We start from the raw sequence: 23542 nt of genomic DNA on the forward strand, positions 1-23542 counted from the left end.
AGCTTTCATGACCATATGTGAGGGTAGGAACGAAGTTGACCGGTAGATCGAGAGCTTTACCTTCTGGCGTCTTCTGGGCTAACATATCCCGGAGACCTCCTTCTTCAGTTGGACAATTTCCCTGACCACCGGTGTCCACCACGGTGTTCAAGGGTTACCGCCCCTTGAGGCAACTAAGACCTTGAGGTCACAGCTCACCGCTGCAGCTTCAGCAATGGAAGCTTTGAACACTGCCCACTCCGGTTCAATGACCCCAACCTCCACAGGGATGCCAGAAAAGCTCCAACGGAGGAGTGAGTTGAAGATCTCTCGGACAGACGTTCCCAGTTCACCCGCACTACTCGTTTGGGCTTACCTGGTCTGTCCAGAATCTTCCCCCATCCTCTGACCCAACTCATCACCAGATGGTGATCAGTTGACAGCTCTGCCCCTCTCTTCACTCGAGTGTCCAATACATACAGCCTCAGATCAGATGATACGATCACAAAATCAATCATCCACCTTTGGCCTAGGGTGCTCTGGTACCACGTACACTTATGAGCATCCTTATGTTCGAACATGGTGTTAGTTATAGACAATCCACAGAAGTCTAATAACAGACGGCCGCTCGGATTTGAATCAGGGAGGCTGCTCTTCCCAACGCTGCTCCAGGTGTCTATCATTGCCCACGTCGGCGTTGAAGTCTCCCAGCAGAAGTATGGAGTCCCCTACTGGAGACCCATGCAGGACTCCATTCAGGGTCTCCAAGAAGGCAGAATACTCTGAACTGCTGTTCGATGCATATGCACAAACAACAGTCAGAGTTTTCCCCCCTACCACCTGCAGGCGTAAGGAGGCGACCCTCTCGTCCACCGGATTGATCTAAAGCATCCCTGAAGGAATACTGGAAACTAGAAAACAGACTCACAACTACTACTTGAACTACAAAAAATGCTGTAATGCAATGTTTAAGTCAATTTAAAATTACCTCCGCTATGTTGAAACCAGTGGCCATTGCTCTAAATATGCAAGGGAAGCTAAAAAAAAATTAAAAAATGGTGAAATGTGTACTGCTGTGTGTACATTTCGTTGACCAGATACGTGCGGAAAGCCTTCTTTTGTTCGGAATCAGCTACTTATCACAGGTAACCACCGCAACTTCATTCTAATTCATCCCCACAGCACCACAGCGCTTTACACAGTCGGACGCTCAGCTTCTACTGACTTCAATGGGGAAGCGTAGAACAGGTTGTTCCACTGCAGTAAAACTAGACGGTTGGATAAATGCTGGGCTTTGTCCTGGCCATTGGATGCTCAGCATCTCTGGGGGTCTATGGGGCAGTGGGCTGGCCCAGACACTCTGCTGCTGCATGATGATTGGATGAGCTTTCTAAGGTGGAATCCTTTATTGATTGACAGTTAAATGAGCGAATCAGCGATCTTGAAGAATAAACATCCACCGGAACATTTTTCAACTTTTTGGTTCCGTTGTTCTGAACTGATCCGGAGACTTACCGATCCCCAGCGACTTTGTCTTTGTTAAAAACAACTAGAGTTGTGTTTGGCGACTCTGTTCTGTCACTCTGCGGTTTCTTTCCCCAACGAGCAGTGGCAGCTGCGGAGCTTCTCCCCTCATCTCGATCACTCACACTCTCAGGTGGGATTGAGAGGACACTGGTCAAGTCCCTGGAAAAGATGCCTAGATGATACGACAAGGTCACAGATCATTTTCTTATAAAGAAACAAAGAGTTCTTTGCCCCAGGTCAAATGAAACACAAATGCCTTTGACCACGGTACATTGCAGACATGCAGGACCCGAAGACCAGTCACCCAGAAACCTGGCATGAACTTCAAGATGGGAATATATCCGTCACAAAGTCTGAGATAACGTTTGTCTCAATTGGTGCACACCATGCATGCAAGCAATTAAATCGGATGATGAAAATACACTCTGGTTTAAATGGTATATCCAATAATGCCAATGCACGACAGAGGGTTCTTTCATGCCACACCAGAAATTTCAAGCCTCTCAACATAGCACAAAGAGAAATTTGATATCAGTGCTGATAAACCACAAAAACACCATGAGGTTCAAGCAAGTGCCATCCAAAAAGCGCATGATGCTGTCAACAAGAACAAGTCTACAATACTGAGTCACAGAAATCCCTTTGATGCAGAAGGTGATCAGCTTTACAACTTCATGACCCATGTATATGTTCCCCAAAAAATGCCTTATAGATTTTGAATATTTGCGACTATGGACATAAATTGTATGAAGAATATGTTGCTCATTTTCATCAATGAAAATGTCAGTTTGTGGGCACAAACCAAGAGGCAGAACAATGTCATGTTCCTATCAGGGAACAAGTGGATCCAAGAGAAACAAAATATCTATATGGTCGGTTTAATGTTCTGGCCAGATCAAACCGGGATATTGATACGGATAATGCTGATGGTAATATGAATTACGTGTGTTACTAAAATTGCCCATAGATGTGAATGGTTGTCTGTCTCTGTGCGTCTCTATGAGTCTCTATGTGCCCTGCGATAGACTGGCGTCCTGTCCAGGGTGTACCCCGCCTCACGCCCGATGTCAGTCATTTTATATAAATATCCCTTTGAAAATTATGCCACAGTAGCCAAAAAAATAAATAAAGCCATGGAACAACATCTGGACATCACCTGTGTAGGTGCAACCAACACACCAAAGATGATTGTTCATTTCTGGATTAACGTGAACTTTCAGTTTAAGTATGAGAAGGCCTCTGCCTGCTCAGGCAAAAGGGACGACTAGGCCCAAGCCTGGCTGCCTTTGTTTCTGAGGGCATGGTCACAAACAAAGGCCTGCCATGCCTTCTCCCCCACAAATCACACCCAGGTGTGATTCTCCATGGGACCCCCAAACTGTTCATTGGCTGACTTGACCTCTGGCGATGACATCACCAGGGCCTATAAAAGTGTAGGACACCCATTCCCTCTCTATTGGACTCTTCTCTCACACTCAACTCGACGCGCTCCTGCGGATCCAGGAGACCAGCTGCCCGCTGTGCCCTCGGCCCTGGCCTATGGCGTAGGATCACCAGCAAACGTTAACCAACAGGTTATCCACTCAACTGAGCAGAACAAAGAGCGATCTGAGTCCTCGTTTGCCTAAGAGCAACAACCAAGACAAGAACCTTTCTTCAACCAGCTTCCTTTCTTCAACCAGCCACTGGCATCAAGCAACGCAACTTATCTCCCATCTCATGGACTGGTAAATAATCACCAACTGGGCATTACTACATGTTATAGGACTTTATGAACGGCTAGATAGAACTGTAACTTTGTTTTAACTTGAATAAGAACTCCTGAGATCCTCAGGCTGCTGGTGCTGTGTGTAACTTAAATGTTAACTACATCAAATAATTAAACTATTACATTTATCTGTGTTCAACCCTTAATTAGTAGTTGTAATATATTTAATGAGACTTTAATATTAGTTGTCACTCCGTCTATGACGGTGGTGGCCCGAGGAACTCTGGTTTGACTAGAGTAATTTTTATTATTATCTTTGATAATTATTGGTGATAACTAATATTTACTTGATTAACGATAAGTTTATTGAGAATAATAAATCTCATAATCTGAACGTGAGTCAAGGCCCTACATTTGATTGGTTCTCCGTGTGAAGTTTTTAATGAATTAAAGTTATGCATTTTTACTAACTTTTCTTTATTAATTTTCTTTATTAAATATTTCATTTGATGGTTCAATTCAATTCAATTCAATTTTATTTATAGTGTCGAATCATAACCAAAGTTATCTCAGGACACTTTACAGAGTAGGTAAAGACCACACTCAATGACTTATTTATGATTTACATAGACCCAACAATTCCTCTGTAGAGTACGGTGGCAACGAAAACCTTCCCTATAACAGGCAGGAACGTCAGACAGACCCAGCTCTGTGGAGGACGGCCATCTGTCTTGACCGGTTGGGGAGGAAGAAAAGGAGAGAGAAAGAGAGAAAAGACACACAGATGGACAGAGTGAGACAGACAGACACACTTCCAGAGATGCAAGCAAAGCCTAACAGTAACTATAATATTTATAGTAATGTTAATATAACGTATATGTTAAGACAGTTAATACAACAGAATAGTATAAACAAGCACAGCGAAGGTGACAGAATATGAAAATGATAATAGTTATGGTGGCAAACATGATCAATGATGAGTAGTGGCAATAGCAGCTACAATACAGCTACAAATTTTATAGTTTATTAAACTACTGATAGTATATATGAGTAACAGTGATAATAGCAGCAGGAAGCGTCATGCAGGACCACGGCAGCAGGCACCACCACGATCAGCAGAGACCTGCGAGACGACAAAGCACAAACGGCTCCGGGGAAGAAGCTGAATTGCACTGATGAGACATGAATGATACAGACAGAGAGGAGAGAAGATCAGAGTATCAGGAAAAGTATTATCCCCCGGCAGACTAGGCCTATAGCAGCATAATTAAGCAGAATAAAGTCTCATCGTAAGCCCTAGCTGTAAGCTTTATCAAAAAGGAAAGTTTTAAGTTTACTTTTAAATAAGGGGACAGTGTCTGCCTCCTGAATAACATTTGGGAGTTTGTTCCACAGGAGAGGAGCTTGGTAGCTGGAGGCTCTGCCTCCCATTCTACTTTTGGAGACTCTAGGAACGACGAGTAGCCCAGCATTCTCAGAGCGCAGAGATCTAGTTGGGTGATGTGGTACTATTAGTTCTTTAAGATATGACGATATGATGGTCACACTATTGATCCAATTAAACCTAAAGTACCTACATTGGTGCCCTGTGTGAGGCTTAGTTATGCTGGCTGTTGGCAATAATTCATAATTGTGTGATATTAATATTAGTCATATTTTTGGACATTTTACAATTTTTGGATTTTCATCCAAAATTTTCCAAAGTCGTTCCATTGAACTCCACTTGTCTTCCACAGGAGTAGACATCCAGCTGTACTTACAAACATGTATAAATTGGTGTTATTTGATTAATTCTTCAAATTTAGCTAAAGCAATTTGAGACTATTGATAACCTCTGTAAGCCTGATAGTTACCCTTAAGATTTTGCTATTGCTGCTAGCTGTTCAAGTTTGGTTTAGCATTGGAATATCACATATTCAATGCAATCTAATGAGTCTTGTCATAAGTTGTTGCTAAATTAAGTGCTCCTTCCCCTTAACTCATAGCGTGCCCCCGGCCCTATGAACCAGAGAGCATGAACTGTTGGAACTGCCTTGCATTTCAACCTGAGTGGAGATAGATACAGCAACAGTGTGCTACCAGCCCCTGTGAAATAAAGTTACATACCCAGCTGTTTCTTCCATGTGTCTCAGCTTGAGTAGTACTTTACAGATATAATTCCCTGACTGACGGCCCTGCATCTCAGTTAGTGTAAATTCTGGTCCCAGAATCACATGGTGCTGTAGTTGCCCCTCCCCGTGCAGGAAGCAAGCTACCCACATAGTGTAGATCAGATTTACTGTTGTTTTAGGCTAGTGTACTGCCCAAGTCACATCAAAAGGTGTCTGCCAAGCAACACCAGAGCCAAAACAATTGCATTGTTGTACTAGACAACAAGTTTAATCTCACCTTCCATTTTTAAACAATGGAGAACCCACGTGTAGAGAATTTCATTTATTCCCTACCACAGAGCCTTAAACCTGGCTACCCTGAGTTCATTAACACATTGAACTTAAGTGAGTGCAGTAAATAAATAGAATCACTTCTCAGCGACACATCTAAAGGGTCAGTGTTGAGATGTTTGCTCCTGAACTTTCACCGGCAAACTAACATTGTCTGTCAGAGCAAAACGGCATTAGAAAAGGAGATAGAATCCCTTAAAGCTCAAAATGCTAGTCTCATTAGTGATGTTCACAAAGTCCTGCGTTATTTAGAAGATTTGCACTTAGCAGAGTCACAGCTCTTCTCCCACAAAAAGGAATTGTTAGGGCTTAGATCTGAAGCTCTTGCCCCACCAAAGTCATTCAGCCACGCTGATTCTGGCTTTTCAAACTTCTCCCTCAATGAGAGATTAACGCCCCTCCAGAGCAGACCAGGGAAGTTTAGTCCTGCTCTACCTCCTCACTGCATCACTTAGAGAGTGATGACAGAGCTAGCATAGTCTTGCCTTCACAAACGTTGACCTCACAATGTCCCCGCCTTGAAGAGCTTGAACTTCTAGCTAAAGATATGGACGTGTTTGATCCAGAAAACTGCGATCATAACATTGAGGATCATTTTAGGGAATTTAATCAAAATCTAATTGACCTGCCCAATGCAACACAGAGAGAGAAAGTTAAACTTGTGTGGAAAACCAGCTCAAAAGCTGTCCACAAAGTTATACAGTCTCAACCTGTCAGAGTCAGAAATGACTACAATGAGCTCCGTCATGCACTGACAGAAGAATTCTCTTCTACTGCAGACGAAATCACTTCTTTGTTTGCAGCTGGTCAAATTAAACATTCCCGTCAAGAGAGTCCCAGAGACTACTATAGACGTTTGAGACATGTATACTTTCAGGGAAAGAATACATACGCTTAGAAGAGAACCCAACCTTTAAGTCCCTGTACTTGCAGAATCTTCGTCCTTGTATACGTACGCACATTATTCTTGAGACAAGAAAAGATATCCTCTCTCTTAACGAGGTTAGAAAAATAGCACAGGTGGCTTGGGAAACTGTTGTCAATTGCAAAGCAAGGGAAACAACATCTGCTTCCAGCAGCTCAAATACCGTCAGGTCACACAGACCTTCGGTCTCAGAACCCCACCCTCAGAATAGATCGAAAGGGGGGGGGGGGGGGGGGGGGAGACAGCATAGGGACGCAGAGCGTAAACGCCATGTCTGCCAGCTGCCACGGGATAGTCATGCCCAGAGCAGGAGCTGTAGAAGGCCATATTATGAGATTCTGGCCCAGCATAATGACCTGCCAAACCACTGCTCAGATGATGACCACAGCATCTCTGACCGCAGCTCAGAATCCGACAGTGACAGCGCCTCTGAGTGTCTTTCTGTACACGGCTACAGGCAGTGTTACAGCCCTGAGCCACAAGTGAAGAAGAACTTCAAACAACAGAGCTCCAGAATCCACTCCTCTCGGTTCTGTAGGTAACAGTCCATCTGTACTGATAGTAAGATTAATGCAAGCTCAGCAGCCTTACTTTTCTTACAGTTAAATTGGTAAACTTTGATTTGTTAGCAGCTGCAGCAAACTCAATAAGACCCAAATTGTAATTGGACTTAACACCTTGTACGAACTTTGCAAATACTTTTGGATCAGCTCCTTGTATTTTGTCATAATCCCACTAGTAACACTAGTTTAGGACACATTTTATGATTGACACACCAGTCATACACCTGTCCTCATGCAACTGACAGCTGCACCTCATCTGTGTCTCACCCTAACACATTTACACAACTAACACTTCTGTTCTCACTAACCTGAAGAGTAGCTGAGACACAATGTTTATTATGTATTTTGTATAGTGCCATTGTCATGTTTAGATTTTGTTTTGTAACATTTGTTCTTGCCTAGCCGAGATATTAGTAGTGTTTAGCCAATTCCCAGTTGGTGAAATAACTGCCCAAAATGTTGCAGACACTAAATGAACTGACAAATGAACTCTGTACATCTATGGACTGTGAAAGATGCCCTTAAAACTGCACATCGGTTGCAGTCTCTAGGACAGTGGGGGGATATGTAGGTGCTGTGAGAAGTTTGATGCTGCTGAAATAAAGCAGAGAAAAAATTATAGAGGCTTTAGTAAAGAAATATAGGCGTCCTCAAGTTTGGCACAATTTGGCACCATTAGTGCCATTTGAGATTTCTTAGGTACCAAATGGTAAAATTCATTTCATTTCATTTAAATGTCATTTTGGGTCTAAGAGAAAACAGTTTTTGAAGAAAAAAATTAAAAAATAAATAGGATTGCATTGTTTGATTGCTCTGTGTTGTAACTGTGTTTGTTGGTCATACGAATGGTTTATATGAGCGTGTAGAAGAGATTCTCGGCTTTCTGTGGGTATGCAGCTTGTGTGTCTGTATGCAAGCTACATGTTGCTGCAGAGGGAGATGTTGTTATACTTCCCTGAAGCCCCCGCCGGCCGACAGACTCTTAATGCTGCCAGCAGAGTTTGATGAGGTTTTTGTGGTGTTCGACCCCTTTAAAGCTGTATTACTGAAACAGAAAACAAGGGAGAAACGACAACAAGGCAAAGATCCCAATCAATACCAGATTGATGATAAAACCATCAAACATATACCGATGACACTGTTCCTATCTCATGAAAAGACCAAAGCTGATCTAACTGAGTACCTTGCACAAGCACTCCTAAACCACAACGCAAACTCTCTCAGGCTGTTCGTCACATCGGCATCAGGCTGCACAAGAAGCAATCGCCACAAAATGTGTTTTGAAGAAAACAACCACAAGGAGGCTGACACACTAATGATATGCTTAGCAGCATCTGCAGCACAGCGCTGGCCCAAAGCACGGATGGTCATTTTCAGCTCAGATACAGATGTCTTAGTTCTGGCTGTTGCACAATACAAAAATCTCTGTCGAAATAGTGCAATCCATATGGCGTTGGGTACTGTGGAGAGTGAGCTGAACTGGAAAGCACTAGGACAAGAGAAAGCAGGAGCATTACATGCTATTCCATGCATGAGTTTTTTTTCTAGTGAAATGAGCCATTCCCTGTCTCTATTGACCAGTCATTCATTAATATCCAGTTTCTTTTATCCAAGAACATTGTCAGCAACTGTCTCCATACTCAATCACTGAGAGACAACAGACCCATCCTAGGACTCACTCTCCAGATCTGGTCTTGTAAAGGTCAAGCCCCTCAGTCCCCTTGTATATACTTTCATATTGTTTTGGACTGTTTGATAAATCCATTAGTTGGTAAAGATTGCTTCAGTGAAATTCAAGTTTTGGGGTTTTGAGCTTTCCTGACTGTTACCGGCCTATGGTGGGCACAACATCACGATTCTGAGCACAATTTTGAGGACACCATTGTATTCCTTGACCAACAAAACATATGATTGCCATTTAATTGAGTTTTTAGGTTGTATAGAGGCCAAGGTAGCTGAAATTCTGTATTTTATGAAAATGCCTGTACAAGTGGCAACATTGGTTTTTGGATTCCCAAAAGTCTGCAGATTCCAAAAATGTATATGTCAATAAATCCCCAAACATTCCCACAAAAGTACTTTTTTGTACACATGAACCTGACTAATACACATCTTCCCTTGTCATTCTTTCTTTGACATCTTTACTTCAAGGCACTCATCCTTGTGTTATGCTCTGTTATATACACAACACAGGCAATGGACTGACAGTACCATACCGTCATCACAACTCTGGCACGGTCACCATTTTCCAAAACAGCAGTCAAATCACGTGTTTGCTGATGCATGAGTGTTTTATAATTATGAATGGCTCTGGACTAGTCTTGTAGGGACAGAGGGTTACAGTACAATTCAGATGACTCTGACTCTGTTTAACAGCACTGTGACAACAGAGCCTCTGTCTGCGTGTGACCGTGTGTGTGTGTGTGTGTGTGTGTGTGTGCGTGTGTGTGTTCGTGTACTTGCGACATTGTGAGGATCGCTGCAAGTTTTTAACCAACAAAGTGAGGTCATTTTTGGGAAGTGAGGACATTTTGGCAGGTCCTCACTGTGGTTCTATCTAAATTCCCTACTAAGGCTATGTAGACGCTACGCTCTGTTTTTCCTAAAAAGTCCTCACTTTTTTATCAAAAATGAGCATTGTTCACCTGTGTGTTTACACTCTTTTGCTCTTTGGCTCCCCCGCAGGCCTATACTGCTACTGCGCCCAAATGATCCCAGAACTGCTAAGCATATAATCCTGTGCTGTTATGTTATGTTCAGAGGTATAAAAAGGGATGTTATGAACATTTTTGTACTAGACATTTATAATTTCTAATGGCTTTTCAACATATTGTTTTTTGAGTTACATTTAACTCACTATATACCAATTGAATATGTTTTGGCTCAATAACATGAGGTTATGTCTAGTGTCCATATGGTTCAGTTAAATTTAAAAAGGATTCACATTTGAAATTTTTTTTACAAATTACTTGCATACATCTTTCTTTTGAGGACCTTGTCTCAAATGTGTAGTTTTGATCAATTTTGAACTTGATTTAAAAAAAAGAAAGATTCTCAATAAAACACCATATCAACTACTTTGGCATAATCTTACATTAGAACTATTTAATACTAAAAGTAATGGGACACTATTGTTCTGAATACTTTACTTTATTTGGGGAATCATGTCAGTAAAGCCAACTTCCTGAAGTGTCAGGGGGGTGTCACCCCCATTCGAAGGGGCCATTTTGTTAATATTAGAGACCACGTAACAAACATTACATCACAGAGAAGGACCCCTGATGACCTTAACTGCTGCATACCAAGGTTAGTAACTCTATCTAAAATATAATTTGACTTGGCCAGATGCTAAGGTTTACATGTGAAATGATAACCCCAGGAAAACATTGAAAATTCATCATAATTATAAAAATAGGTGGAAATGTTTACACCAAGGCCATGTGCTTACATAGGAGTCCATGATGATTCCTGTCAAATTAGATTTTTGAAATTGTCAAATAGTGTAACTGGTACCATGTCACCTGTAAAAGCGGGTAAATAAAACTGTATTTTTGCCATTTTGTCACAACTAAAAATGCAGCTGTGGCAAGTATCTTACACTCTCTGTCCTCATTTTTATTTTAAATTGCCACAAATCATCTCCTACTAAAAAAAAGCCTGAAAAGTCAGAGGTTTTATGGAGGTAAAGAAAGGCATTACTCGTTTCACCACTTCACAGCACAAATGCCCACTAGCTGTGGGGCTTACAGTAATGTAGTACAGTAGTGTCTATAGACTGTATGGTTTTATATCAACAGTAGTGTCTATAGACTGTATGGTTTATATCAATAGTAGTGTCTATAGACTGTATGATTTTATATCAACAGTAGTGTCTATAGACTGTATGGTTTATATCAACAGCAGTGTCTATAGACTGTATGGTTTTATATCTACAGTAGTGTCTATAGACTGTATGGTTTTTCTATCAACAGCAGTGTCTATAGACTGTATGGTTTTCTATCTACAGTAGTGTCTATAGACTGTATGGTTTACATCAACAGTAGTGTCTATAGACTGTATGGTTTTATATCTACAGTATTGTCTATAGACTGTATGGTTTTATATCTACAGTAGTGTCTATAGACTGTATGGTTTTTCTATCAACAGCAGTGTCTATAGACTGTATGGTTTTCTCTCTACAGTAGTGTTTATATACTGTATGGTTTTATATCTACAGTAGTGTCTATAGACTGTATGGGTTTTCTATCAACAGCAATGTCTATAGACTCTATGGTTTTCTATCTACAGTAGTGTTTATAGACTGTATGGATTTATATCTACAGTAGTGTCTATAGCCTGTATGGTTTATATAAACAATAGTGTCTATAGACTGTATGGTTTTATATCTACAGTATTGTCTATAGACTGTATGGTTTTATATCTACAGTAGTGTCTATAGACTGTATGGTTTTACATCAACAGTAGTGTTTATAGACTGTATGGTTTTACATCAACAGTAGTGTTTATAGACTGTATGATTTTATATCTACAGTAGTGTCTATAGACTGTATGATTTTATATCAACAGTAGTGTCTATAGACTGTATGATTTTGTATCAACAGTAGTGTCTATAGACTGTATGGTTTTACATCAACAGTAGTGTTTATAGACTGTATGGTTTTATATTAACAGCAGTGTCTATAGACTGTATGGTTTCCTATCTACAGTAGTGTTTATGGACTGCATGGTATTATATGTTATGAGGGGAAGATTTTCTTTAGTGTCATTGCCCAAAGACTCTGCATTCCTCCAAAGAAACAACTTTGTTGATACATCAGTGCAGAAAGCCGGGATTCGGGGTTTCTCAGGATGCTTGGAGCACGCCAATATGATATGGCACCAGATACAAGCTGCAAAAAAGGAAGGGAGAGATCTACATGTGGTTCTTCCTAGACCTCGCCAACGCCTTTGGGTCAGTCCCTCACAAGACCTTGTGGACGGCCTTCAACTACTTTGGTGTACCAGGCCACATCACAAAATTGGTCAAAAGCTACTTCCAAGATCTCCAGTTTTGTGTAACATCTGAGGGCAACACCACCGCCTGGCAGCATCTGGAAATCGGCATCATGGCGGGCTGCACAATTTCTCCTCTGGCCTTCGTCATGGCAATGGAGTTGGTCATACGGGCATCCTGCATGGTAGCGGGAGGAGAGAGGACCAAGAGTGGCCTGCGTCTTCCGCCTTTTAGAGCCTATATGGACGACATGACCGTCGTAACAACAACAAAACCATGCACGAGACGCTTGCTGCAGAAACTCCAGGAAAACATTGGTGGGCTCGAATGGACTTCAAACCAAGCAAGTCACGCAGGATCTCCATTGTTAAAGGCCAACTGACGGGTGAGCGGTTTCACATCAGCGGTGAACCAATTCCTACACTCCTAGAGAAGCCCATCAAGAGCCTTGGGCGATGGTATAATGCAGACCTCAGAGACACCCAGCAAATTGAACAACTGAAGCAGGACACAGCCAACGGCCTTAGGCAGATCAACAACACTGCACTACCAGGGAAACTGAAGCTCTGGTGCTTTCAGTTTGGGTTGTTACCCAGACTCCAATGGCCGTTGACCATGTATGAGGTCTCTATATGCCACGCTACTCGCTTGGAAAGGCTGGTGAACTCCCATGTAAGGAAGTGGCTCGGCCTCCCAAGGTGCTTCAGCAGTGTTGGACTCTACAGTGACGGAGCCTTGTCACTGCCCATCTCCAGCGTGGTTGAAGAATCCTGTAGTGAGAGGTGCCCCTCCCACCTTGGCAACGGCGAGGAAGTGGACCCCAGCCACAGCTGTCCTACAGGCCAAGACTGCTCTTCTCCACAGTGATGTAGTGGGCCATGTCCAGCAAGGCAGAGCAGGTTTTGGCCTTGGAGCTGTAACTCCTCTGTGGCGAAAGGCATCTACCACCGAGCGACGAACCATGGTCGCAGAGGACGTGCGTCGAGAGGAGGAAGCATCCAGACGATCCAAAGCTGTAGCACAAGCCAAACAGGGCCGCTGGATGAGGTGGGAGGGTGTTGAGAAGAAGAAGCTGACATGGAGCGAACTCTGGGGCATGGAATCCAACCGATTGAGCTTCATCGTTCGAGCAACATACAATGTGCTACCATCTCCCATAAACCTGCAACAGTGGTTTGGAAAGGACCCTGTGTGCCCCCTGTGTACGACCCCAGCAACACTTAAGCACATCATGTTGGGCTGTAAAACCAGCCTCACTCAAGGCAGATATACGTGGAGACACAACCAGGTCCTCAGGTGTCTAGCTGATAAGCTTGAGTGCAAGAGGGTCTCCATCAATGCCCTGCCCACCAACAACCACGATGTGCGGCAACACCTTCCAGTGTTCGTTCGGGAAGGGGAAAAGCAGAGGGCAAGGGCTTCACACTCTGACCTGGGCCCGCTAAATGCAGCCAAAGACTGGAAAATGCAGGCGGACCTGGATCGGAGGCTCATTTTCCCCCCGGAGATCGCAATGACCACCCTACGTCCAGACCTTGTCCTATGGTCCAACACCTGCAAGCTCGTTTACATCATTGAGCTGACAGTTCCTTGGGAGGATGCTGTTGAAGAAGCGCATGAACGCGAGAAACTTCGCTACTCCAACCTAGCGGCTGAGGCAGAGGACAGGGGCTGGAAGGCGAGGGTGCGCCCGGTGGAGGTCGGTTGTAGGGGTTTTGTGGCCAGCTCGACAGCGAAGCTCCTTAGGGAGGTCGGAATCAGGGGTCACACTCAGACAGGCCATCAAAGAGCTGGCCAACACTGCAGAGAGAACGAGCCATTGGCTGTGGATGAAGAGGTGCGACACCATCTGGGCGGCTAAGCCAAATGCTTAACCCTGGGACACACACCCAGGTCTGATCAACCTGCGGTGGGCCTGCCTCAGCTGAGGGTGTCTTGTGATAATTGGCCGAAACACCCCATGATCTGAGGACACAACTGAAGATGTGTCCCAGGGCTAAGCATGGCTGTAAAGCAGCAACTCCTTTTCCACTCAGGTATGCGGTCAGGCGCAAGGTTGGCTCGGGGAGGAGGACGCCCCTGCCATGCATAGTCCCTGGGATTGTACCATCTAGTCCTTTCATCGAATCTACAGAAGTTTCTAGAGACTATGGTTTTATATCTACAGTAGTGTCTATAGACTGTATGGTTTTATATCTACAGTAGTGTCTATAGACTGTATGGTTTTATATCTACAGTAGTGTCTTTAGACTGTATGGTTTTATATCTACAGTAGTGTCTATAGACTGTATGGTTTACATCAACAGTAGTGTCTATAGACTGTATGGTTTTATATCTACAGTATTGTCTATAGACTGTATGGTTTTATATCTACAGTAGTGTCTATAGACTGTATGGTTTTACATCAACAGTAGTGTTTATAGGCTGTATGGTTTTACATCAACAGTAGTGTCTATAGACTGTGTGATTTTACATCAACAGTAGTGTCTATGGCAGGCCTGGCCAACCTGCGGCTCTTTGCCTGGTTTCATGCGGCTCTTACGTTCAAAGCGAAGTTTGTGTTTGTGTTATTTTTTTTAATGTGCGTGTTCGCTTCGCTTGAGTTGAATACATTACTTTCACGTGAACGTTAGATGAAAATACCTCAAAGTTTCCCAGAAGGGACAAGATCTTTTGAGTAAACAATTTGTGTCGAGTTCGCCTTGAACACAGGACCTTTTTAACAGAATGGGAGAGTTTATATTTTTTTGTCTTATATGCCAGGCATCATTAGCGCATTTCAAAGCGTCAAATCTTCGGCGCCATTTCAGCTCACTCCATGCTCCATATGGTTTTATATCTACAGTAGTGTTTATAGACTGTATGGTTTATGTCTACAGTAGTGTCTATAGACTGTATGGTTTATATCTACAGTAGTGCTTATAGACTGTATGGTTTATATCAACAGCAGTGTTTATAGACTGTATGGTTTATATCTACAGTAGTGTTGATAGACTTTATGGTTTGACTTCAACAGTAGTGTTTATAGACTGTATGGTTTGACTTCAACAGTAGTGTTTATAGACTGTATAGTTTTACTTCAACAGTAGAGTCTATAGACTGTATGGTTTTCCATCTACAGTAGTGTTTATAGACTGTATGGTAGCAACAGAATAGCTACAGCGAAGCCAAACTCTCTCCAGCCCTGCAAACTGCACTTGTACCTTTTACTGTATAACTGTATCCCCCTGACTGGCCTCCTCCTCTTCATCCTTTTCCTCCTCATGATCACCACCACCAGTCATCAATTGAAACAAGTGAAACATAGCTAAGGCCATGGGAACATCTGTTATGGAGGGCTATTGACTTTAGCTATCATCTGAGTATAGTCAAAACTAGGGGGAACATATAGAATCAGAAACAGTCATAGACATCACTAAAGAGATCTAAAGATTAAAGTTTATATTATATAATTTGGGGTTATAGAGATGGTTGTGGAGAGCATTTGCTTACACTCTGGTCTAAAATCTTCCCCATGTGTGAACCTGGGTTGAGATCTGGCGACTGTAAAGGCCTAACATTTTATGCACATCATTTTCATTCTCACCAAAACATTCAGTGAGTCCTGGTGCATGGAAGCATCTTCATATGATACTTTTTCTACACTCTTCTATTCAGCTTTTTCCTATATTTGTCCCCCATCTGCATGTATGTCATTTGGTAATTACAGTGGGCCTAAATGTAACAACAACACAAACCTGTAGCATAATTATGAGGTGATTTATAGTGTTATTAATATATAATTTTATAAAACACATTTAGCTTAAGTTTATGTGCCGTTTGTGACATTTCTACAATTTAAATTCAAAAGGATGCAAACTCAAACACAAAGATGAAATAAAGAAGACGATAATAATTTTACAAAATTACACTTTGGCAGGGGAGACAAATGAAGAGTCAAAGATAAACAGACAGGTATTGAATACAGAGGCAGAAATAGAACAAAAGGTAGAAGGTGTCTGAAGTGTGAATTTACCTTTCCTTGAACGTTTTTATTATTATTATTATTATTATTATCAACATTCATTTTCAGATGTTTCGTGATCATTTCAGCCTCTTCTGTATTTCAAGATTGGATATGTGGATTTGTGACATGGTTTTAAAAGCTTTTGTCACCCAATTTTTGTTCTCCAAACTTAGAGCAGGGAAAGGGTAAACAAACTTGTACCTGCATGTCTGCTGGAGCTGGCTCTGCCACCCCTCCCCACTCCCCTTAATGGCCCATCAGCAAATAAGCCAATCAGAGCCATGCATGCAACTTTGCAGAGAGTGCATGTAGAGGTCATTTGGGTCAAGTCTGGTGGAATTATGAAACCGTCTGCGTCTCTTTCAATCCCACATGGAGAGATTTAACAGAAGATTGGAAATTTTACGGATTCACCACCAGCAGTGTGAAACAAGATATGCAAAAGTCCAGGTAAGTAAAGTTAATTTGATTTAATTTGCATGTTTGGTTGCTCCCTGTAATGAAAAATGCTATTAACCCACTTTGTTGTAAAAAGCTACTATTTTATTATTGTGTGACTGGAGGAAAAGGCTAAATACTGATGTTTCAACATTAGGATATTAACTACATGACATGATATTCGAATGCAGTCAGTTGTTTTAGCTGTGTCAGTCAGGCATTGGTTATTAATACATTTATTATTATTATTAAAGTTATTTTAAATCATAGGCCTTCTTTAGCAATAAAAACGCATTATCACAAGTTCATTCATTCATCTTCAACCGCTTATCCCGGGGTCGGGGTCGGGGTCGCGGAGGGGCTGGAGCCGATCCCAGCTCGGGCGTGAGGCGGGGTACACCCTGGACAGGACGCCAGTCTATAGCAGGGCACATAGAGATAAACAGCGACAGACAACCATTCACACCTAAGGGCAATTTTGTAGTCATCAATTAACCTAACACGTGCATGTCTTTGGATTGTGGGAGGAAACCGGAGAACCCGGAGGAAACCCACGCAGACACGGGGAGAACATGCAAACTCCACACAGAAAGGCCCAGGCCGGGATGCGAACCTGGAACCTTCTCGCTGTGAGGCGACAGTGCTAACTAAATAACTGCTTAAATGTTAATATTGCTAAATTCAGGTACTATAACTGATTTCCCTAGACAACTGAGTTACTGTAGGAATATTACAGTAAATATTCCTGCCGGCACCTGCCAAAAAGTGTGAAAAGAGTGAAATCAAGTTTTGAGGCAGAAATAATATTTTAGTCATAAAGTAGGATCTGCAATCACTTTTTGGCAGGTGCAAAATTGCTTTTTATTAGTTGTATTAGCGTTTTAAAGGTATTTCAACAGGTAAAAAGAACGGGGTGGGATATAATATGTCAAATACAGTGGTGGACAAAGTACTTAAGTACAGTAAAATAATCTAAGTTTTATCTGGAAAATGTACCGTATTTCTCGGATTAAAAGTCTCTCCGGAGTATAAGTCTCACTAGCCGAAAATGCATAATAAAGAAGGAAAAATTATATATAAGTCGTACTAGAGTATAAATCGCATTTTTGGGGGAAATTTATTTGATAAAATCCAACATCAAGAGTAGACATTTCATCTTGAAAGGCAATTTAAAATAAAAATAGAATAGAGAACAACAGGCTGAATAAGTGTACGTTATATGACGCATAAACAACGAACTGAGAACGTGCCTGGTATGTTAACGGAACATATTACGGTAAGAGTCATTCAAATAACTATAACATATAGAACATGCTATACGTTTACCAAACAATCTGTCACTCCTAATCACTAAATCCAATGAACTCTTCTTACTCTGTGTCACTTCTGAACAACTCCGCCAACTCATAGGTACGGAAGTAGCAGGTAGCATCTTTTTTTTCACAATGCACTTCTGCCCTGACCCGCCCCCGCCGAATTTTGATTGATTGACGTGTGTGTGTGACGATTGCTGATATATGCCTAGTCTCTTACGTAACTTAGATCAATAATAGCCCGGGCTACTATTTAATATGTTATGGTAATGTGTTAATAATTTCACACAAGTCGCTCAAGAGTATAAGTCGCAGCCCCGGCCAAACTATGAAAAAAACTGCGACTTATAATCCGAAAAAAAAGGTAGTTTAAGTATTTAAAATAACAGTACTAAAGCAGAAAAATGTCCCCTGTGACTGTTATACTATTGTATATTATAACATTTGATAGGTATTCCTCATGATTAATGTAAAAGGAGGATTTCACTGTTGTAGTTTTTAGCTGGAGCTAATTTTGAACTATTTTGTATCAGACTGCAACTAATGAATGCTTTCATTATGGATCAGTCTGCTGATTATTTTCTCCACTAATCAATTGATTGTTTGGTTTGTAAATATTCTGTAAATAGTGCGGAATACTGTCACAATTACTCTGAGCCCAAAATGACACATTCATAATGCTTGTAGTGTCCTACCAACATTCCAAACGTAAAGTAACTAGTAAGCTGTCAGATAAATGTAGTGAAGTAAAAAGTACAATATTTCCCTCTGACATGTAGTGGAGTAGAATTAGAAAGTGGCATGAAAAGAAAATACATATAATAGTAAATACCACTATTAAATACTAGTAAATTACAAAAAACACTGGCACACTGCTGTATTTTCCCTCAAGTATTTTATCTGATTTGGATATGACTGGAATTATTTCAGCCGCAGAAGGTCCTTCTCAGGTAAAGTTAAAGTAAGTGAACATACATCTGTAAGATAACCTGCCACATATATATATCCATTTCACAAAGCCGGTTTAGTGAAAACTCTGAGTCTGTTAACCCTGACATGAGGGAAACTCTTAGTTTTACTAATCCATCCTTACATTTCCAACATTAACAACTGCAGTCATGCTCTCACATCCCAGCAGATATTGTGTTTTGCGCTGCATTTTTGGGCAAATGGGAGTTTTTTACACAATGTATAAAACAGCCACTTACGGACCCTAACCCTAACCCCCGTGGGAATGCACCTAAATTAAATAAATGAATAGGCTCCCACTCAAGCAGTTTCCCCTGTGATATTGCAAAGGACTATATTTAAACGTACGCACTGACCCGACCAGCAATGTTCTCCTACGCCTTCTCCCTCTCTTTTGCTGCTGCAGCGGTGTTACACTTTCGGCGTAAAACGGAAAGAAAGGAATAGCAGTAGTTTTTAAGCATGATATACTGTGTGTATATATTATTCAATTTATTAGCACAGCGAACACACTGCTCTCTGTCAGCTCAGTGTCAGCATGGTTTTCTGATCTACTGACTTCAGACAGGTGTTCACAACCGGAGGGGTCCAGCAAAATGTAACATGCCACTTGTAGTTGTTTAGATCAGACATACAAGTGACAGGGATACTGAGGTTGTCCTCTCAGGCAGATGATTTATGCGTTTAATTGTATGGTGAGAGTTTTCACACTAATTCACCCTGTAACTTATCTGCATCATTTAGAAAAAAAGGGATTTGATGAGTGAATAACAACCATTTTGGTTTGCCCTCCAAGCCGGACTTATGCAGACGCAGTGGATCCAACAAAGAACATTGGCCCTCATCAGGTGAACATGATGTGCTCCTTGAAGAGACAGAGTTATCCAGCCATAGTGGATCCAACCAAAAATATCGGCCCTCATCAGGTAAACATGATGTGCTCCTTGAAGAGACAGAGTTGTCAAGCCACAGCGGATCGAACCAAGAACATCGCCCCTCATCAGGTGAACATGATGTGCTTTTTGAAGAGACAGAGTTATCCAGCCAATGGATCCAACCAAGAACATCGCCCCTCATCAGGTGAACATGATGTGCTCCTTGAAGAGACAGAGTTGTCAAGCCGCAGTGGATCCAACCAAGAACATCGACCCTCATCAGGTGAACATGATGTGCTCCTTGAAGAGACAGAGTTATCCAGCCATAGTGGATCCGACCAAAAACATCACCCCTCATCAGGTGAACATGATGTGCTCCTTGAAGAGACAGAGTTATCCAGCCACAGTGGATCCAACCAAAAACATCGCCCCTCATCAGGTGAACATGATGTGCTCCTTGAAGAGACAGAGTTATCCAGCCACAGTGGATCCAACCAAGAACATCACCCGTCATCAGGTGAACATGATGTGCTCCTTGTAGAGACAGGGTTATCTATAAGCCCTGGTGGACCCGACAAAGACTACCACCCCTCATCAACACCATCATTCAGTTAACATGAGGTCCTGGAAGCGGAGAACCAAGAAACCAAAGCCAAGTCAAATCAGCTAGCTGAGCAATTGAACCCATTATTGTTTATATTGTAAGAAGTCCAATTTGAAGATGGCAAGAAAGGGAGAAAGGCAAAAGAAAAGGAGTACAAAAAGTTTCCTCACAACTCCTTCAAATCAAGGAATCATCTGAAGGAATTCAAACGCTCATTCATAATATGTTGCAAGATAATGTAACCTCTCACATCAGAAGCGATGAGATGATATGTACATACGGAGATGCATTATTTGCTAGAAAGGGCCGTGAACAATCTCAACATAGATACATTGCACAAAAGATGAGAGAACAGGGACGCTTGGTGTGGCTGCCAAGGAGATTGACAAGCGTGTCAAAAGTCTTAAAGATATATGTGATCCAGCACATTTTCAGCTGGCAATTAAAGCAGCCAGGAGGGTGTCAAACTACAGCTCAGACACCAGTGAATATGGAAAGCCATCTACTGCAGTAAAACTTGGATTTTTCTCTCAAAGGGGCAACGGAAACCTGGATTGGACATTGTTTGATGATGTCAGATACTTTGACTGAGAAGAAGGCCAAGAAGTTTAAGGAGTTGCTTGATAACTCTTGGTCCAGTTATGTGTCTGCTAATGCTCATAGTACAATGGAGCAACGGAGGAAATTGAGGATGAGGCAAAGGCTGAGTTGATAGTGTGTGAGTACCGCAGCATATAAAAAGTTAAGTGAGAGCCTTTTCGCACAAATAATAGTATTCAATAAGAAGCGTGATGGAGAAGCATCGCGTTTAACGTTGGAGACGTATCTAAAAGCAGACACTGGCCCTGTAAACAAGGACATATATGAAACCACAGGCTGACACGGATAGTGACATGTGGAAAGAGAGGTAGAAAAGTGCCTGTTCTACTTCTTGAGCGCACAAAAACCTCTCTTGATTTCATGATTGAAAAACGGAAGAAAGTTGGCATACTTGATGACAACCCATTTCTGTTTGCGAGGCTTGGTACAACAACCAATATTCGTGAGTGTGACTGCCTGAGGAAATATGCTGAAGAGAGCAAGGCAAGCAACCCAGAACTGCTTAGGTCAACTAAGTTAAGAAAGCATGTTGCTACCTTACGCCAGCTTCTGGACCTTGATAATCAAGAATTGGAACAAGTTGCTGATTTTATGGGACATGACATTAGAGTCCACTGTGAATATTATCGCCAAACAGACAAAACCTTTCAGGTGGCCAAGGTTGGAAAACTTCTGTTCGCGATGGAGCATGGAGCAGAGTCCCTTAAAGGAAGGACTCTGAAAACACTGGACTTTGTGGTCTTTGGTATGTAAATTAATATTAATACATTTTTATTATTCTACTTTTTTATTCTAATTCGTATTATATTTTTTGGTATATGCATATATTTTGTAATTAACACACAACGCACTGTGTACATTTTTGTAATTTATGTTTGTCTTTTACATGAGTTATGTTTATCGCTGCTGCCACAATGAAATTTCCTATCGGAGATAAATAAAGCCATCAATCAATTAATCAATGAAACAATATCTATCAATCTATTTAAATAATTATTTCTGACATTTTCATAGATAAAGGACATGAAGCCACCAAGCGTTCGAGAGGAGCCAAAGAGGGAGGGCCATCACATGCAGACAGACAACTGGAAACTAATGATGGTAAGTAATATACTGTATGTTTGTGTGATAAAAGTAGCCTAAGTCTTCACTGATATTTAAGTATGTTTGATGGGCAAGAAAAGAAAGTCTTTACAAAAATTGCAGATTAAGCGCATTAATTAGCCAAGTTTTACTGTCAGAATATTAACCCTGGTTGGATATAAGTTTGTTACTCAGGACTATCTAAAGTCGCCGCTTTTATGCACTGTCAGTCAGTTCATTGAACAGCGGTTTTTGGCCTTAAATTCAAATATTAAACAGCATAAAGTCAGCTCAGATTAAAACCTCTGCAGGTCATCCCTGCTGTTTTTTAACACTGTCACTCTGTGCACACAGCTGTGAGTTTGTTAGAGCAGTTTCATTAAAATGTTTAATGCACATGGCCAAATGTGTAATCTCAGTTTAAATGGTAAAAATCGTCATGAAGCGTTAGACACGTAGGATCAATGAATAATCATCTCTATCACTCATGATGTGAATGGTCACGCTGATGGAACATCATTTCTATAATTTTGGAGATTATAGGTTAATATTTCTGAGTGAGCAGGATCTTGGTGCAGAATATAGTTTGAAAGTGAGTTTTTTAAATAAGCTGTGTATAGTCTGAACGAGTTTTAAAAGCCTTTCAGTGACTGTGCCAAATAGATGTCTAAAATTTAGAATATACTCTATTTTAACCTTGACGCACTTTCAAGTGCAAACCACCTAACAAACGATTTTTGGATCAGATTGTGGTCCTAAAATGATGTCTCTCTGTCTTTCATTGATACATTTTCATCTTCAGTTGCTGGCCACTGTGTTTTGTCAAGTTAAAACTGAACAAATATATTTGAAATGTAATGTAGGCTACAGCCTACTACATATCAAGACTTTGAGTTTAGTTGTTAAACGTGCTTTCTGACCAGGACCCTGGGCTGTTTCATTATACTATTAAAATCTTTCTCTGATGCAGATTTTAGAAGTTGTACTAACATATCATCTTTCATAGATGGGGAGGTGCACCAGAAGACCCACTGTTGAGAGAAGAAAGAAGACTGCAACTAAAAGACACAATGATGATGGTGACGATGAGAGTGATGATGATGGGGGTAAGTCCAGGCAGTGTAAACAAGAGCCATGTTCTCACTCTGACTTCAGTACTCTTTCACTGTCTAGGGTCATCTTTCTCTGATGCAGATAAGATACACATGACCTTACTAGTGTAGTTTTGACTTCATTCCATTACCGGTATTTTTCTCGTTTTTAACAAACTTTGTGTGTATCTAGGTGTAAACAGCATATGTTTCAGCTGATCTTGGCTTAGCAGGCCAGCTCCTCTGTTATCAGATGTTTACAGCTATTCATGTTGAAAAGGTTTGAAAAAACCCTCAGTGACACTTGACACTAGACAGGGGTAATTGACCCCTCTGAAAAACAGTTGGACATTTACTTTTTCCTAAACTATTGTATTACAAGCCTTTCAAATAGTCAATTAATTAAGAAATATTACACAAGGGTCTA

The 23542-nt window shown here is 41.4% G+C and overlaps 1 protein-coding gene across 4 annotated transcripts in view; it reads right to left on the bottom strand.

Annotated features, from left to right (window-relative positions):
• ppfibp2b (PPFIA binding protein 2b) overlaps positions 1–23542 on the bottom strand; it is a 224695-nt gene that overhangs the window by 168062 nt on the left and 33091 nt on the right. The window contains exon 1 of one of the 4 annotated variants that reach the window (XM_083916103.1): positions 1495–2523. The exons of the other annotated variants lie outside the window; for them this stretch is intronic. The gene's annotated coding sequence lies outside the window, so the exon portion shown is untranslated. Of the gene's footprint in view, positions 1–1494; positions 2524–23542 lie in introns of those variants that run through there. 4 annotated transcript variants of the gene reach the window in all.

Source organism: Echiichthys vipera, assembly GCF_963691815.1.
Source record: "Echiichthys vipera genome assembly, chromosome: 7".
Lineage (NCBI taxonomy): Eukaryota > Metazoa > Chordata > Actinopteri > Perciformes > Trachinidae > Echiichthys > Echiichthys vipera.